This window comes from Pan troglodytes, chromosome 9, assembly GCF_028858775.2.
Source record: "Pan troglodytes isolate AG18354 chromosome 9, NHGRI_mPanTro3-v2.0_pri, whole genome shotgun sequence".
Taxonomy (NCBI): Eukaryota; Metazoa; Chordata; class Mammalia; order Primates; family Hominidae; genus Pan; species Pan troglodytes.
Genome location: NC_072407.2, coordinates 85,087,174 through 85,105,953, shown reverse-complemented (window position 1 = coordinate 85,105,953; position 18,780 = coordinate 85,087,174). Strand labels below are relative to the sequence as shown.

At 42.1% G+C, this 18,780-nt stretch overlaps 1 protein-coding gene and 1 long non-coding RNA gene across 9 annotated transcripts in view; one reads left to right on the top strand and one right to left on the bottom strand.

The window, feature by feature from the left end:
- LOC100610822 (uncharacterized) overlaps positions 1–4,946 on the bottom strand; it is a 35,582-nt gene extending 30,636 nt beyond the window's left edge. For 3 of the 4 annotated variants that reach the window (XR_672992.5, XR_672993.5, XR_672994.5), the window contains exons 1-3: positions 4,859–4,946; positions 4,201–4,382; positions 3,558–3,703 (exon numbers count right to left, since the gene is read on the bottom strand). This is a non-coding gene — a long non-coding RNA (uncharacterized LOC100610822). Of the gene's footprint in view, positions 1–2,795; positions 3,704–4,200; positions 4,383–4,858 lie in introns of those variants that run through there. The other variant, XR_010147297.1, reaches the window with a different exon arrangement.
- Positions 4,485–18,780, top strand: part of RAB30 (RAB30, member RAS oncogene family) — a 93,030-nt gene continuing 78,734 nt past the window's right edge. The window contains exons 1-2 of one of the 5 annotated variants that reach the window (XM_054661582.2): positions 5,099–5,314; positions 16,848–16,949. The gene's annotated coding sequence lies outside the window, so the exon portion shown is untranslated. Of the gene's footprint in view, positions 5,315–16,847; positions 16,950–18,780 lie in introns of all 5 variants that reach the window. The other 4 variants (XM_001175176.6, XM_016921725.4, XM_016921723.4 and 1 more) reach the window with 4 other exon arrangements.

The window sequence follows — 18,780 nt, the reverse complement described above, 5'->3', positions numbered from 1 at the left end:
TTTCCTGTTAATCATTACTATGGACATTTGGATTTCAAATCTTGACCTTGGGATATTTACTGCATTTATCTTCAGCAGCATATTAAGCAGCTAAAATTATGTAAATTTGTTTCAAACTCAAGTTGGGTTACTAAGATTAAAACGCACACTTTTTATTTTCCTGAGTATTGTTAACTAAAAGTAAAAATAAAAGTTTTCTCATTGTCCAGAATGAATTAAAGATTTTCCCTAGAGGACAGGCATAGTGGCTCACTCCTATAATCCCAGCACTTTGGGAGGCAGAGGCAGACGGATCACTTGAGGTCAAGAGTTCCAGACCAGCCTGGCCAACATGGTGAAACCCCGTCTCTACTAAACATACAAAAATTAGCCGGGTGTGGTAGTGCCTGCCTGTAGTCCCAGCTACTTGGGAGGCCGAGGCAGAAGAATTGCTTGAACCTGGGAGGCGGAGGTTACAGTGAGTCGAGATCGCGCCACTGCACTCCAGCCTGGGTGACAGAGCAAGGCTCTGTCTCAAAAAAAAAAAAAAAAAAAAAAAAATGTAATCTGTTAGATCTGTTAGCAAGATTATATGATTATATAATGGTACACTTGATGGGAATTAGGAACATACCGATATATTCCTGTATGAACTCAAGTCACTTAACCAGACCACTTCCTAAGCTGTAAAGAGGAAGCTTTGAATATTAAATGCTTATCTGAAACCATTTGGAAAAGCAAAGTTTATTAATACCACTCTGAAGTATCTGAAGCTCATACTCAATTATTTAAATTAGGAACTTAAGCTCCTCTATTAAAAGGAAAATCTGTATTTTCTTGTTGAAACATATAAAGCACATTTCATGTGTACTACTGTCTTAAAAATTGAGAGTCCAACATTAAAATTAAACAAGTATTGAACTGCATTATACAAGAAATCAAAATCCTAGAGTATCATGACAAAAAAAATCCACTGTTTAAAGAGTAAAGAGAAACAGTGGTGAGCTTGCTGTATCATTAAAGACACTGAACAGGTAAGATAACTGGATTCTAATTCTGCCCTGCCTTTTGCCATCAATGTACAGTGTGACCACTGGCAATTTTTAATTTCACTGTGTGCATGCCCATTTCCTTATCTGTAAAACATGGGCTGAGGAATTTGTAAGATTTCTCAGCTCTAAAAAGGGGTCTCTGTGACCTAAAAGATACTCTATTATAATATCATTTGTTCAAAGATCATGAATATTAACATCAATAACTTAAAAATTCAAGACTTAGGGCAAGAAAATTTTTATTTTCAGAAAATTCTAAACAATATATTGTCTCTAGATACTTCAGCTTTTAAGTTTCTGCATAACTATCATAATTTTACCACAGCATTGAGCTCTTACTAGGTGTCTCTTAACGTTAGACTTTCTTAATATTAGGTTAAACTCTCATTCTAAGAAATATACAGGTTAGTCAGGATATCATGGTTGGTCCCCCCCTTTTTTTTTTTAAAACGGGAGTTTTGCTCTTATTGCCCGGGCTAGAGTGCATTAGCACAATCTCGGATCACTGCAACCTCCGCCTTCCAGTTTCAAGCAATTCTCCTGCCTCAGCCTCCCAAGTCGCTGGGATTACAGGCACCCGCCTCCACACCCAGTTAACTTTTTGTATGTTTCGTAGAGACGGGGTTTCACCATGTTGGTCAGGCTGGTCTCAAACTGCTGACCTCGTGATCCACCCACCTCGGCCCCAAAGTGCTGGGATTACAGGCGTGAGCCACCGTGCTTGGCCCAGTTGGTCCTCTTAAGGCTAAAACTGATCTCATCTCCTCTCACTCCCCTCTCCCTCCCACAGTTGCCATGTGTAAACAGTTCACCAGGTAAATTCCTTATCTACACATTTTCAGAATTCATTCATGGGTATAATTAGCAATAAATCTAAAATCTTTCTCAAAGCTTTTGTTATTGTGTGACTTACTGCAAAAATACAAACACAGGATGTAGAGGACTACTCCACCCAACTCTTGTAGACTCACCTATAGTTTTAAAAACACAATACTTGGTTCTAACCCTGGAGATTTCAACAGGGATGGGAAGGTAACAGCCATATACTTTTAGAGCTGTATAGGTTATCCTGACACCTCTACTGAAAAAAAACCCTTGCTCTAACAGCAATTGGCTTCATACTCTTAAATGAGCTACCTATAATTTTAATACAAATCAATGTCCTAATTCTCTTTATTATTTTTTTGAGATAGGGTCTTGCTCTGTTGCCCAGGCTGGAGTACAGTGGCTCAATCTCTGCTCACTGCCACCTCCATCTCCCCAGTTCAAGCGATTCTCCTGCCTCAGCCACCCTAGTAGCTGGTATTACAGGTGCACGCCACCACACCTGGCTAACTTTTCTATTTCTTGGAGATGAGATTTCGCCATGTTGGCCAGGCTGGTCTTGAACTCCTGGCCCCAAGTGATGTGCCCATCTCGGCCTCCCAAAGTGCTAGGATTACAGGTGTCAGCCACGTGCCTGGCCCTAATTCTTTTTTGAGAGATGAAAAGCTTTACCTCCTCTAAATATTCCTAATTCCACTTTAACAATATTTTCCTAAGCTGTGGTGTTTCTATGGGACACTGTTATTTTTTCAGAAGCTGGCCTCCCCAACTCCTCAAATATCAATTTTATAAATAAAATTTATAATGAGTGCAGGATTTTTTCATCTTTATGGTCAGATGTCCATTAGATACAAGGATAGAAGAACTTCAAACTACCCAAACACATGACAAATTATAGAAATCACTGTATTCTACAGGTATCACTTTTCAAACACAAGCTTTCTTTCTTTTTTAAAAACAGACATAGTCTCACTGTTGTCCAGATTGGAGTACAGTGACACAATCATAGCTCACTGCAGCCTCAAACTAATGGGATCAAGTGATCCTCCTGCCTCAGCCTCCCAAGTAGCTAAGTCTACAGGCATGCACTACCATGCCCAGCTCACACAGAAGGTTTCTGAGTAATCTGTTGCTCTTTTCCCCTACAATTTGTCTTCCATATAACTCAAACTGACAAGGCTATGGCTTATATAAAGAAATATATTATAAATCAACAAGACTCATGATAAGTTTACATAAGACATGAGAATACACCTGAATCACCAACCGGGAAAAATGATTGAAGAGCTTGAAATTAAGCCTAAGTGTAAATCTCTGTTAAGCTTACAACATTACAATAGTTAAATCGAAGGTTAGAAAGAAAATGGTAGACATTGTTCCTTTTCCTGTACTTACCACCATTACTTAGAGAAGTTTCTGAATAACAACAACTTTGAGGCTTTTTCACTGGTGTATTCATGGATGACACCAACACATACTACTTCTGCTTAAAAATCAAACTCATTCATCTTGACTTGTTCCCAGAAACATGACACAGAAGATCATTTTTCGAAAAAGTATTTTTGTAATTACCATCTGCATACACCTGAGAGACTGTTTCTAACATGTTTTGGTCATTTTTAATCATTCTATCTGCCTTTCTTTGCTATAAGGATCTATTTTTAATTTTATTCACTCCTAACATAGAGGGGAAGTGCATACCTTCAATGACGCAAAGTAACTAGTTAATGTTGTTTCAGAATAATGTGCAAAAGGGAAGGGAGGAAACAGCACAAAGTATATCAGTATTTTTACACGTCAGACACCTTCAGGAAGAAAGGATATTTCTCATCTTAGTGTGACAGACTCTGAAAAAGAACACACAGCACTGTTTCAGTGACACAAGAAAAAAAGTACAGTTCATTTTGAGATACTGTGCAAAATCACTCAAAAGACAATTAACTTTGGTTTCAGTCACTTAGTTAAAAAAAAAATTTATCCATGACCGATGTTACTCTGTAATCTATTGCCAGACGTCAGAAGGCCTATCATCAATAATATCCCACCCCTCCCGCCTTTTCTGAGACACGGGCTTGCTGTCGCCCAGGCTGGAGCACAGTGGTAGGATCGAGGCTCACTGCAGCCTCAACATCCCGGGCTCAGAGATCCTCCCACCTCAGCCTCTAGTGTAGCTGCAACTACAGGGGTACACCACCATGCCCAGCTAATTTTTTTGTTTAATGTTTTTGTAGAGACGGTACGGGGTCTCCGCATGTTGCCCAGGCCGGGGTTGGACTCCTAGTATCACGCTATCTCCCCGCGTCTGCCCCCAAAGTGCTGGGATTAAAGGCGTGAGCGACCGCACCTGGCCAATATCCCCTTTGAACATCTGCTTTCGCTGGTTGGTAAAAAAGTGTCATTTTAAATTTAGTGTTACTCCTTCAGGCTATTCCTTCTCTCTTCTTACTTGCAGGGCCAAAGCAACCTCTCTTTCCACTTTGGCCACCTTCCAACAACGATTTCTTCGGACGCCTTTGTTAATCATTCCTGTATGAAAAATCAGTGAATCTGAAGCTTTGGGGAGAGTGAAAGGGGGTTGGAAAACAAACGGCAAAACAAAAATGCATTTCGGAGGACTACCCCAACTCTGTGGGTGGAAGTGGGCTTCTCCGAATAAAGGCGAGGGTCGCCGCCTCGGGTCCTCGCACCTCAACAAAAGACACCAACTCTCTCAACTGTACTGTTAACAGATCTAAATGATACTCCAAGCCCAAAAGTAAACCGACTCTCTCAATCTCTTAGCTAAAAAATGGAGAAGGAAGCGTAGGGCCCCATGCAACCCCTTCAGGAGCTGAGACCGAGGCTCACTGGGCCTCTGGATGCCGCTTCCAGTCGGTCCCGCCCTACATCAGTCCCCAGCATGGCCTCCACCCTCTGGTTCCCAGGTTCGTGCCCGCGGCTATCCGACCAGGTCGTCCTCCACCTCACCGTCCCCACTGAACCACCACTTGACTCCCGCGCACCCCTAAAACCTCTGCCCGGCTCCGCGGAATCGTCCCAGTACTCCTAACATGGCGGCCGAGTCCCCTTTGCTCCTTCACTCTGGGCGCTTCCCACTTGGAGCATTTTGGGCATTGTAGTTTCGGGGATTGCCTAGGTATCCCTCCAGGACGTAAGAAGACCACAGTTCCCAGAAAGCACCGCTCCCGAGCATGGCTATTGGGGACGTTTGGACAGAGGGATGATGTCATTGCAAAAGCCCCACTGCATTCATTGTGCTACGGTCTCTCCACCCCCTGCTGCTGCTGGGCTTGCGATTGCCGCTCGCTCCAGCTGAGCTAAGTGTAGCCGCAGCACCAGGGCAGGGACTGACTCCAGCCCTTGGACTCAGGACATCGCAGACCTTCCCTTGCGTGCGTGACTCATTCGCACATCCATTTCTGTTTATGCCTGGGGTGGGGAGAAAAATCCCAAACCAGGTGAGTTGAAGTGATTTATTCAAATGCTTCTACCAAGTTATTCCTCCCGCTTAGTTCTCAAGGCTTTCTTTTGGGAAGCTGTGAGCGGTGGGGAGGTCGGGGGGATTGGGGAGAGGCTTGCAGGCACTGCTGAGGGGAAAAGCTCTGTGCCATTTGGGTCACTGCAAAGAACAACTCCAGCAACCTTCCCCCGCCAGAGGACGGGTGCCTGCCAATTCCCTAGTCGCAACTCCTCTCAACCTTTTTGAGGCGGAGAGAGGGGGCTGGGCTGGGAAGGATGTTGGGGAGTGCTCTTGGAAAATCTGAGGAAGGCAGAGGTGGGGGACTGCAGTCCTGTCACACACGGCCCTAGAGCTGAGGTTTGAGTGGGAAGGGGTGATGCGTGGGGAGAAATGGAGACAGTGATTTAATGTGGTCGCACTACTTTAGAACATTTGAATGTCGCTTGGACGAGCACTAGTTATTAATTTTTAAGATGAACGTGCTTAAGTTTTGTAGGGCTTTATTTTATGTGTGTATGTCTATGTGGTTTGTCTCGCCTTTTCTGCTGATTTGAGGTGACAGTGTCCTTTAATGGTGCACTCCGTGCCAGTCAGAAACATTTCACGTGTCTGGCGAAGGTTCTTTGAGGCTGCTGGAAGCAGCGTTTTTGTTAAATGTTTTCCGTTCTCCGACTGCTGGATTCAAGATTGTTTGGAAGTGGAGCCGACAGATTTGTGCTTGTGTGTTTTAAATTACATTGCATAGGCTCTTTGCCACTGACAATGGTACCATAATGAGCTGCTGTTTCCTGAGGCATAGTCACTACTCACAAATAACGGTTTGAAGAGATCGATTAGGGAAGAGGGGTTCATTTTAACACATTAGAGAAAGGGAAAGTTAGAAGCGCTGTTAACCTTCATTTGCCATTACTGAAAGGTGCCCATGGAAGAGTGATTTTGGTTGTTTTGTTATTGTTGTTTTTTTAAACGAACTGACATTTAACAGAGAAAGCATTCTGACTTACATGATGCTCTTGTAAGAGTTATAGGGATGATTAGGGCAATAGATATGTTACTTTGAGATAAACAGCTGGCTGGCTCCACAACAGACGGGGCCAGTCTTGGCTGAGAGATCTACACCCTTGGAAATGAATGGGCCTGGGGTCAACCACACCCCCTCTTGGAATGTCAAAAGAAGGAGAAATGCCAGAGTATTTGCTTAACTCTAGAATGCTAAACCGTTTCCTAGCTGAGTCAGACATGGGGGAAAGTCTTTACTGGCTGTCTTCTGCTGCTAAGCCAATTTTGTTCATTTTAAATTCAGATCCTTAGGTCTCCAAAGTTGTAGCTGTGTGATATTTCATTAAATGCTGCTTGATGCTGAATGCAAAGGACAGTCCATTGTATGGGCTTTGTAGTAGAGTGATTTATTGGGATGCCAATGAGCAGCTTTTGGATTTGGGAAAAGATCAACAGTTAGCCTTTGCCTCTACGTCTCTCTGTTGATGACGCTCTGCTCTTCTGGACACCCTACCCTTCTCTCCTGTACTTTCATTTCTTCCCCCCACCCCACCCCATCCCACCCACATCTCTTGAAATTCTGTTTATTTCCCTATGTCTCCATTTGCATTTTACATTTTTCCTTTCTGTTTCAAAACCTCTCCTTTATCACCAGCATATCACATCTCTTTCTCTTCAATCTTAGAACACACTCCCTGGTCCTCCACTTCACCTAGGAACTCCTGGGTGGATGTAGACTATGTGAATATTTTTGCAGAATCCTCTTTGAAGAGAATTTCTTTGCCTTTTCTTTTTCTTGCAGTCTGTGCTTGGCAGGATGAGCAGCAATGAGCCTGACCCCTGGTCTGGTTTGTAGTTCCTGTGACAGACATAATTTAGCCCCAGCAGCATGTGAACAATGAAATGCTGCAGTTGGGCTCATGCCACTTTTCCTTTCACTGGCACCTGCCTATGGATTAGCAAGGTTTTTAAATGCTCTACATGAAATGTTCTCATAATTCCCAAGGAATAAGTAGTCTTCAAGTGGCTTGCCTTATATAATACATTTTTTTTTTCCTTATCCTTGCTGCAGCTGGTGGTGGGAAGGCTGATCTTTCCCCTCTCTTTCTTCCTGTTCCCTGTGGATTGCTGAGTAGCAATCCAGGTGGCCAAACTGCCCATTTGGTTTTTTGAAGATACTTGGAGGAAAACAGTTCCCCACCCACCCTGGTTGTTTCTTCTCTGTGCAGGAAAGAAGTTTGTTATTTTATACTCTTCTCTTAATGGGAAGAGTGTGATAGTGGCTATATTTGTTTATGTAACAGCAGTGCTCCTCTAGGTGTGGAAAGTCTAACTGCTATCCATCTGGAGGCAACTAGTGTAACAGGCAGATTCAGAAGCTGTCCTCTTAGACCTTTTATGCACCATCTTCTCATTCCTAATTTTCTTCTTCTGAAATACTTCCTTACTCACCAAAGTTTCTTTTATTGTCCTAGGGAGGAGAAATGGGCTGAATGTAGTGTTAGATTTGGCCTCATCACTGCTGTCTCTGGCACCTTAAATAACTATTCATTTCTTTCTGCTTCGGTTTACTTATTTGCAAAGGGATAATGATCCTTGCTCTTTGGTTTACTGATGTTATAGCCCTCTATAATCTGGCCCCAACCTATAATTCTGACAATTTATATTGATTGATCAGCTACCATGTGCTAAGCACTGTGGATACATGAGTGAAAACAAATGCTTTCCCTGACCTCATGGAGCTTATATTCTAATAGGGGATATACTTAATAAATAATTGCAAGTGTGATGAATGCCATTTCCAAAAGGGTTGGGTAGGAGTGCCTGACATGGTACTTTCCCCTTGTCTAGGGTTATCAGGAAAGGTTTCCTATAGGAAGTGACACTTCAAGAGACTTGGAGGATAAACGGAAGTAGTAATTCAGGATGGCAGTGGGAGATGCTTATAGTGGGACAAAGGTTTCTGGCAGAGGCAACTTTATGTTCAAAGTTCAAAGGGAAGAGTGGTGAACCTGAGGATTTGAAAGGAAGTTAGAGACAGAGCAAGAGGAGAAAGACTAGAATGAAGAATGAGGCTGGAGAGGTGGGCAGAGGCTAGAGAGTAGGCAGTTCTTTGAGCTACAGGTGTATTTTGGTCTTTATCCTAAGGGTAATGAGAACCTAGCCTGGCTTTAAAAAACTAGATGAATGGCATATGTAGGATGATATTAAAATATTATCCTGGCTGTTAAGTAGAGGAGATTGAAGGAAAGACTTGGTCAGAGTGAATGTGTAGAGACTAAGTAGCAAATAATTTTTGTCGTCTGTATGAGGGATGATGGTGCTTAGATCTAGGGTGGTGACAGAGGGTTTAGAGAGACACTAAGTTTTTTTGTTTGTTTGTTTGTTTGTTTTGAGACAGAGTTTTGCTCTTGTTGCCCTTGCTGGAGTACAATGGCACAATCTCGGCTCATTGCAACCTCCGCCTCCCAGGTTCAAGCAATTCTCCTGCCTCAGCCTCCCTAATGTCTGGGATTACAGGTGCCCGCCACCATGCTCAGCTAACTTTTGTATTTTTTTTTTTTTTTTTTGAGACAGAGTCTCACTCTGTCGCCCAGGCTGAAGTGCAGTGGCATGATCACAGCTCACTGCAGCCTCCATCTCTGGATTCAAGCGATTCTCCTGCCTCAGCCTCCCAAGTAGTTGGGATTACAGGCACCCACCACTCCCAGCTAATTTTTATATATTTAGTAGAGATAGGGTCTCACCATGTCGGCCAGGCTGGTCTCTCAAACTCCTGACCTCAAATGATCCACCCACCTCAGCCTCCCAAAGTGCTGGGACTACAGGCGTGAGCCACCGCACCTGGCAACTTTTGTATTTTTAGTAGAGACGGGGTTTCACCATGTTGGCCAGGCTGGTCTCGAACTCCTGACCTCAGGTGATCCACCTGCCTCTGCCTCCCAAAGTTCTGGGATTACAAGCATGAGCCACCATGCCCGGCCGACACTAACTTTGAAAATTGTAATTGATAAGATTTGTTGATTGATTGGATGGGGGGATAGGGAGAAAAGGGAGTCATGAAATGACTTGAGTTTTTTTCTTGAGCAACTGGGGATGACGTTTTCAGAGAAAGAGAACACTGAATGGGAACCAGGTCTTTTTGTTTTCCGAAGGGAGGACCTTTGGACATGCTGAGTTTGAGGTTCCTGGAAGACATCTAAGATCTTTCACTCTTGCTGTTCATGTGTAGGATGTGGCATGATGGAGTAGAAGAGAGCTCTGGACGAGGCTTTCTCACACTGGGCACTACTTATTTATTAGCTGTATGATGTTGGACATATCACATTTTTTTTTCTGAGCTTTAGTTTCCTCATCTGTACAATGTATTTATTCCAATAATTTATACTTATCCCCAGCATGGAAAACAACAGTATACTCAATTTACTTATTTGTTATAACAGTTTTCCATGCACCATGCTAGGAAAACAACATTGAATAAGATACTGTTTACTTTGGAGGAATTCACTCAGGTGAGGGAGACAAATGTAAATAATCACGTACAAAGAGGTACTTTGGCAATACTAGGCTGGGGGGTAGGGGTGATGGGTGCGGGAGGCATCCACACCTTTGATCCTAGACATGAAGGCAAGCAAAAGCGCTCCAGACTGTGTTTCCAGGCACCCAACAGAATGCCTCACACAAATTAGGGACTCTAAATGTTGGTAGAGTGAGTGAATTAACCTAAGTCACTAAGGGCCTATTCGAAAGCAGGAAATATCAACACATTGGAAGAGGACTGTATTAGTAATAATACAGATGCCAAATGTAAAATGCTTTTAAGAGACCCATTAAAATGTATTCTAGGCCAGGCACAGTGGCTCACGCCTGTAATCCCCACACTTTGGGTGGCTGAGGTGGGTGGATCACCTGAGGTCAGGAGTTCAAGGCCAGCGTGGCCAACATGGTGAAACCCCGTCTCTACTAAAAATACAAATTAGGCGGGGGTGTAGTGGTGTATGCCTGTAGTCCCAGCTACTCAGGAGGCTGAGGCAGGAGAATCACTTCAACCCAGGAGGCGGAAGCTGCTGTGAGCCGAGATTGTGCCATTGCACTCTACTCTGGGCCACAGAGTGAGACTCTCTCAAAACAAAAAAAGTATTCTTGACACTTTCAGCTTTTGAGATATTTTGTGATCACTTTTAGGGAAATTCAGAAATATTTCAGATCTGGTTTCTTTTTGGGCTGAACTTCCTTTATTCAAGTCAGTTTCTCAAAAAAATCATTCTAATTGCACAGAGTTCCCTGAATCAATGGGTCTCAGACTTTTGAATTATATAGATTAGTAAAATTACAAAAAATAAAATTGAATGTACTGTGAACAATAGTTATTCTTCTGTAGTAAATTGAAAATGCCTCCTCACTTTTATCTCATAGAAAATATATTTAGCTTTATGAAAAATTCTCTACATTGGGCTTTCTCATTTTGTTGCAGAAATGAAACATCAGAATAGTATAATAATTTAGGGAACCATTGCCCTATTTTCTTGGCTGTGGTGGAAATGTGATCCATCTCCAAATAAGGGCATTTCCAAGTATGGAGGAATTTAATATGGACCACAGTTAATTTATTTTTAGTTTTTTCCCTATAGGAAGCCAACTTTTGAGAACTAGGTAGGCCTCCTCAAGATTAGCCTAACATAGCAGTTAGCCTTTCATGCCTGAAAGGTCCTCAGGAAGACCATGAACCTTTGAGATCATGTTAAATTGTATACGTATACATATTTATGTGCTGGAGTTCGTATGTACATGCACATATTTTTGTATCAGTACGCGTGTGTCCTTGAGCAAATTACTTAATCTCTTTGAGCCTCTGTTTCTTTGTAAGGTTGTTGTGAGGTTCACATGATGAGATCATGTGTTTTAAATGTCTGACACTATGCTTGGTATAGCTGGTGCTCATGGTAGCTGTTTTTAACATTATTTATCCTTTTAAACATTTTATTTATTGGGTGGTGCTTGTTTAGTATCCACAGTGACAAAATGAGGAAAAAGATAATTCAGTGTAACTACACAACCTGATTCAATGGGAAGCACACGACATCACTGATGTAGAATTTTTGCCGGAAATGCTTAACTTAAATCTAACCATGGGGCTGGGCATAGTAGCTCACATCTGGAATCCTAGCACTTTGGGAGGCCACGGCAGGAAGATTACTTGAGCCCAGGAGTTCAAGACCACCCTGGGCAACATAGGGAGACTCTGTCTTTTCCTTTCCTTTCCTTTCCATTCCTTTCCTTTTCTCTCTTTCCTTTCTCTCTTTCTTTCCAGAGCCTCACTCTGTTGCCTAGGCTAGAGTGCAGTGGTGTGATCACAGCTCACTGCAACCTCTACCTCCTAGGCTCAAGGGATCCTCCCATCTCAGCCTCCTGAGTAGTGGGGACCACAGGTGTGCACCACCATGCCTGACTAAATTAAAATTTTTTTTTGTAGAGACAAACTGTCACTATGTTGCCCAGGCTAGTCTTGAACTCCTGGGCTCAAGTGGTCCTCCCATTTTAGCCTCCCAAAGTGTGAGCCACTGTGCCCAGCTCTTGTCTCTATTAAAAGAAAAAAAAAATCTAACCGTAATAAATAATCAGACAAATCCAGATTGTGGGACATACTGCAAAATAACTGGCTTATGATCTTCAAAAATGTCACGCATGAAAGACAACAAAAATGGAAGGTATGAGGGACGATCTATATTAAGGGAGACTAAAGAGATATGACAACCAAATGGAACATGTAATCCTAGATTGGATCCTGGACTTAAAAAAAAAGCTAGAAAAGACATTTTCAGGATAATTGGGGAAATTTGAATGGGAGCTACATATTAGATAATCAGTAACAATGTTAGTTTTCTTGGATGTGATAATGATTCCATTTGTTTAACCTGACACGTTGTAGATATTGGTATATGATCAGCTGGCATTCCTGAACGTCATCAGGAATGTCATAGCAAAGCTAGAACACATCAAGGGCTGCTTCAGGAGGTAGTGATTTTCCTAGTCATTTCAAGTATTTAATCAGCCTATGGGCTGGGATACCACTTTTTGGGACATTGTAAGTGTTGTTTTATATCCTTTCTAAATACAATCCTGTATTCTGTGACTGGAAACTTCTACAGCTGGCACTCTATGTGTGACATTACTAGAGGGAGCAATGCAGGAGGAACATTAGCTGTTCCCAAATCGAAGGGAAAAGGTACCTAAATATATATCTCAAATTTGTTTTTTGATTCTAGAATTGACATAAGATTGGCTGGGCGCAGTGGCTTATGCTTGTAATCCCAACACTTTGGGAGGCTGAGACAGGTGAATTGCTTGAGTCCAGGACTTTGAGACCAGCCTGGGCAACATGGTGAAACTCTGTCTCTACAAAAAATATGAAGATATTTTTGTATTTTTTAGCTAGGTGTGGTGGCGCACACCTGTGTCCCAGCTACGGGGAAGGGTGCGGCTGAGGCAGGAGGATCCCTTAAGCCCCAGAGGTCAAGGCTGCAGTGAGCCCTGATCATGAGACCTTGTCTTAAAAAAAGAAAAGAAAAGAAAGAAATAACATAAGATTAATTAAAATTCATTACAGAAAAACACATGGACTGTATAGGGAAAGTTCTCTTTAATTCTACCCACAAAGATAATCAACTGTTAGATTTTGATGTGTATTCTTCTGTCATTTTTCCCCATATGTGTACTAGCAATATTATTATAACACATGTAATTCTGCTTGTTCTCTTTTGCTTAATATATTTTGGGCATTTCCCCCATGTATTTGCATATTGCTCCAACTTACCTGTTTTAATGGTTGTTGGGAACTGTGCTACAGTGAGCCTTTGAGTACCTCATTTTGTTATGAATTTGTGGGAATATTTCTGTAAGATATCTTTCAGGGGGCAGAAATGCTGAGTCCAAGGGCACTAGCATTGCCCCCTGATTTAAATTCTTGTCAGCAATGTTGAGAGGGCTAACTCTACATACCTTTGCCAAGTCCATTAGCCACTTGGGCTGAACTCTTTTACTAAGGGAAGCTAGTTGCGAAGGGTGAACAGAACGGGGGCAAAAATTGAACTACGGAGTTCCTGCTGGTATTTGTGAGGTGGTAATAAAGGTTGATGTGTAAATAATGTAGAAATCCCTGGAAGAGAGAAATACTTTATCCCTGCCTGCAACACAGTACAGTGTTTAAAAAGTGAACTGAAACAATAAAGCAGTCAAGAGTTTTCCCCAGAGAATTCTGCAGAAAAATTTTATTTTCTAGTTACGGTTAGTTAACTTCACTAAAATGTGGACGTCATCAACCTTGAAATGAAAATATCTTCTGCTCACTTCCTCTACATCTCAGTCATGCAACCACATTGCAAAGAGAATTTAAGCTCCACTTTTAAAATATCTGAAGCAGGTGGTTAAAAGGCCCGAGTGTTCATTTTTCTGAATTTCAGTAGAAGCAATCAAAGGGCAGATTTTTGGCATTTTTCTTTAGAGAAGCAGGTGTGAGCTTAGGAGTGGCCATCAGTGAGTCACTTTGCCCTAACAGGAACCCTGGGGAAGAGATTGTGAGGATCGCAGCCATGAATTATTTTCACTCTTTAGCCACTGTGGCTGGGTGAAGCAAACAAAAAATTTGAGCTGTTTGCTACGTGGACAACTTATCTTTTTTTTTTTTTTTTTGAGACGGAGTCCGACTCTGTCACCCAGGCTGGAGTGCAGTGGCGGAATCTTGGCTCACTGCAACCTCCAACTCCTGGGTTCAAGCGATTCTCTTGCCTCAGCCTACCGAGCAGCTGGGATTACAGGTGCCCACCACCATGCCTGGCTAATTTTTTTTGTATTTTTAGTAGAGATGGGGTTCCGCCTTGTTGGCCAGGCTGGTCTCAAACTCCTGACCTCAGGCGATCCGCCCACTTCAGCCTCTCAAAGTGCTGGGATTACAGGTGTGAGCCACCATGCCTGGCCGAGCCTCAGTTTCTTTATCTATAAAATGGGGATTATTGTGGGGCTCAAAGGAGATGTTGTGTATAAAAGGACTTTGGCAAATTTATGTGCACATAAATATATGCTGTTGTCAAAGGGTTCATGTCTCAAACTCTCAAACTGAGCAAGTTCATACTAGTCTTTCCTTTAACTCCAGTGGCCTTTGTAGGCTGAATGACTTTTTAAAAGGAATTCTGTCTCATGTTGTCTAATTGTTACTTCTTCAGCCAGTGTTTGTGTGCTAAATGCAAGGTCCTGTGCTGGATATTCTGATAGGAAAACAAAGGTGGAACCATCTGAGTGCTTTCCTTGTTCACCACTTTTATTGTAGGAAACTAATATCTTTTAATGAGAGTCTTCATTAAAAGGTGCTCTACAAAGTTGTATTGTGGATGCTGTCTTATTATCTCAATTCTAGGCAGTAGAATTTAGCTCAATTTTTTACATACAAATGAGGAACCAATTTTCAGTAAGGTTAAGTAAACTTGTTTTGTTTTTCGACATGACCTAGCCCTCCCCTCCCACTCTGAAAAATGCAGATGTAGACCCTAGGTAGGCTTTCTGAAACCAAAACTGTACTGTTTCTGTAGCTGCTTCCTGTTCTTGCCTTGCCTTCTGATTGAAAATATAAGCTTCATGAAGCCAGGACCGTCTGGTGGCATTTACTTTCATATGGTTCATGTTATTTTCAGGCACGGGGGAAGAGTTTTCTGTAGACCTTTTGTTCACTGGAGCCATAATGTGAACTGTCATAGCATCTACTGGGTGCCAGGTGGTTTATGTTTTATTTGATTCTTTTTCCAACTTAATTCGAAACCTTTCAAACCTTTAGAGCAATTGCAAAAATAGTACAGTGAAGCCAGGCACAGTGGTGCACACTGGTAGTCCCAGCTACTCAGGAACAGGAAGAATGCTTGAGCCCAGGAATTCAAGAGCAGCCTGGGCAACGTTGTAAGACCCCATCTTTAAAAAAAAAAAAAAAAAGAAAAAAGAAAAGAAAGAAAAAAATCCCGCCTAAAAAAACAAAAAACAAACGAAAAACATTCCATGTACCTTTTATCTGGATTAATTTGCTTTTGTCTTTACACACATACACACACACGTGTGCACACACACAGATACTTTTTCTACACCACTTGAAAGTAAGTTGCAGATATCGCCATGCTTTGTCTCTAGGCCCTTAAGCATATATCCCCTAAGAACAAGGACATTCTCCCATGTAATCACAATACCATTACATGGAAACAATCATATTTTTCTGATTTCGTCAGTCATTCCAATGTCCTTTATAACTTTAAAAAAATGTTTCTGATCCAGAATCTTATCAAGACTACTTACACAATACAGTTGTGTTCTTTAGTTTCCTTTAATGTAGCATATTACCTGTATTAGTCAGTGTTCTCCAGAGACAGAACCAATAGGATGGATGGATGGATTGATGGATGGATAGACAGAGAGAGAGGGAGAGAGAGAGAGAGAGAGAGAGAGAGAGAGAGAGAGGTGGGAAGAGATTTGTTAGGGCAATAGGCTCGTGTGATTATGGAGGTTGAGAAGTCCCATGACAGGCTGTCTATGAGCTGGAGACCCTGGGATGCTGGTAGCTTAGTTCAGTCCAAGTTGAAAGTCCTTGGAACTGGGGAAGCTGACAGTGGAACTCTCAGTCTGAGGCTGAAGACTCAGAGACTGGGGGGCTGCTGGTGTTAAGTCCTGGAGTCCAAAGGCCAGGTAGCCTGGAGTTGTTGTCCGAGGACAGGAGAGGAAGAGTGTAGTGTATTTCAGCTCCAGCAGACAGCTTGACATATTCGCCTTTTCTCTGCTTTTGTTTTCTCCAGGCCCCCAGCAGACTGAATGGTGCCCACCAACATTGGTGGTGGATCTTCCACACCTGGTCCACTGAGACATGCTTATCTCCTCTGGAAACAGTCTTGCAGACACACCCCCAAATAATGCTTTACTAGGTTTCTAGGTATTTCTTAATCTAATCAAGTTGACACCTAAAATTAACCACCACAGTACCCTTGCCTTTTTTGCCTTTTATGATATTGAAATTTTTGAAGATTCCAAGTTTGTTGTCTGTGAATTGGATTTGTCTGATTGTTTTCTCATTATTAGATTCAAGTTAAACACTTGTGGTGAGAATTCTTCATAGGCAATGTTCTATCCCTCCCCGTGCATCATAGGTGACACCTAATGTCAGTTTGTAACATCACTGGTGACATGAGGTTTGATCATTTGGTTGAGGTGGTATTGCCAGATCTCTCCATTGAAAGGGCACCCTTTTCCCTTTGTAATTAATAAAATTATCTGTGAGGTGATATCTTGAGATTGTTTGAGTATCCTGTTCCTCAATAACTTTAATTCAAAAGTTTTAACATCTATCGATAATCCTGGCCTCGGTCAATTGGTATTCATGAAGGGATGATTTTCTAATTCTCTTTCCTTCTGTATTTATCATATGATAGATTAGCTTTCAGCCCCCAACCCCCCTGCCGCCCTGCTTTTTTTTTTTTATGAGACGGAGTTTTGCTTTTGTTGCCCAGGTTGGATGGAGTGCAGTGGCGCAATCTCGGCTCACGGCAACCTCCGCCTCCCGGGTTCAAGCAATTCTCCTGCCTCAGCCTCCGGAGTAGCTGGGATTACAGGTGTGTACCATCATGTCCGGCTAATTTTTGTAAAGATGGGGTTTCACAATGTTGGTCAGGCTGGTCTCCAATTCCTGACTTCAAGCGATCTGCCCGTCTCGGCCTCCCAAAGTGCTGGGATTACAGGCATGAGCCACTGTGTCTGGCCCCAACCACCCCGCCCCCGCTTTTTTGTTAATATCACTTGGACCCATGATTTCTTTTCCTCACAATGTGTTATAATCTATTACTAATCTTCTTGCCTTTTTTCCCCCTCAACCTTATGCTTTCTGATATTCAAATTGTCCCAAATGTAGCTATTGTGAGCCTATCTTATTTATTTGGCCCCAAAAGCAATCTGATAAAGTAGGCGAGATTTTGCACTTACAAGTGAGTAAATGAAGGCTCAGAAACTACAGGTAACTTTCCCAGGGTCATATACCTTGTTAGCAGAGGTGGCCAGATGAAAACCCAGTTTTGATTAACTCAAGCTGGTCCTGCTACTTGGTTCCTGCTACTCCACACTGCATCCTGTTGGACCATGAACAGAATGTCACTTGCTGAAACCAATTTAAAAAGAAAGCACAATCCTTGCATCAGTGTTGCTAATAGCAAATAATTGGAAACCACCTTAAATGTGTATCAGTAGGGAACTGGTTAAATAAATGGGTATGTATACACAAGGGAAAACTATGAAACTGCAAACAAGAATTAGGGTGTTCTCTAAGTACAGATATGGAAAAATCTCCAAGGATATATTAAAAGAAAGAAGGAAGGTGCAGAACAGTATATATTTGTGAACTAAATTGAGGATAAGAAAATATATTCGATTTTGCACACAGAAACCCTGGAAAGAGGCCAGGCACGGTGACTCACACCTGTAATCCCAGCATTTTGGGAGGTCAAGGCAGGCAGGTCATTTGAGCCCAGGAGTTTGAGACCAGTTTAGGCATCATGGCAAAATCCCAGATCTACAAAAATACAAAAATTAGCCAGGCATGGTGTCATGTGCCTGTAGTCCCAGCTACTTGGGAGGCTGAGGCAGGAGGATCACTTGAGCCTGGAAGGCAGAGGTTGCAGTGAGCCAAGATCGTGCCATTGCACTCCAACCTGGGCGACAGAGTGAAACTGTCTCAAAAAGACATTAGAGAAGGCTGCTTTAGCCATTGGTGGCTGGTCAGGAGACAGAGGGATGCTTTAAAAAGATCCCAAGTGTGGGAGCCTACAAACTGGAGTTTGAATTTGTGTTATGGCATTTTCATGCTACACGATCTTGGGCAAGTCATAACTGCTCTGAGACTCAGGTTCTTCATCTATAATAGGGGATGTCTAGTCTCAAAATGTTTCTTCACAAGGTACTTATTACAAGGAAAATAGTTACAAGGAAATTACAAGTTACAAGGAAAATAGTAACTTCACAGTGGAGAAACATGGCAGACACCACTTTAAGTGATCAAAGTTTACACCAGTGATGGGACAAATCAACATCTGAGAAGTTCACAGTATCACTCGTGTGGCATTCCTGCCAAAAATACAGAACCTGATCTAATCAGAAATAGCTAAGGAAATATCTGATAAACCAAAATTGAGAAACATTCTACATAATATTTTTTTTCTGTATTTTTCAAAAAAGTAAAGGTCATGAAAAACAAAGACTGAGGAATGGTTCTAGATTAAAAGTGACTAAAGACACATTAAAAACTAAATGTAACATATGATCCTGGACTGGATATTAGAGAAATTTTATTTTATTTTTTGCCATAAAGGCCATTATTTGGTCAATTGGTGAAGTTTGAATAAGGGTTGAGATTAGATAATAGTATAGGATGAATGTTAATTTCCTGATTTTGAT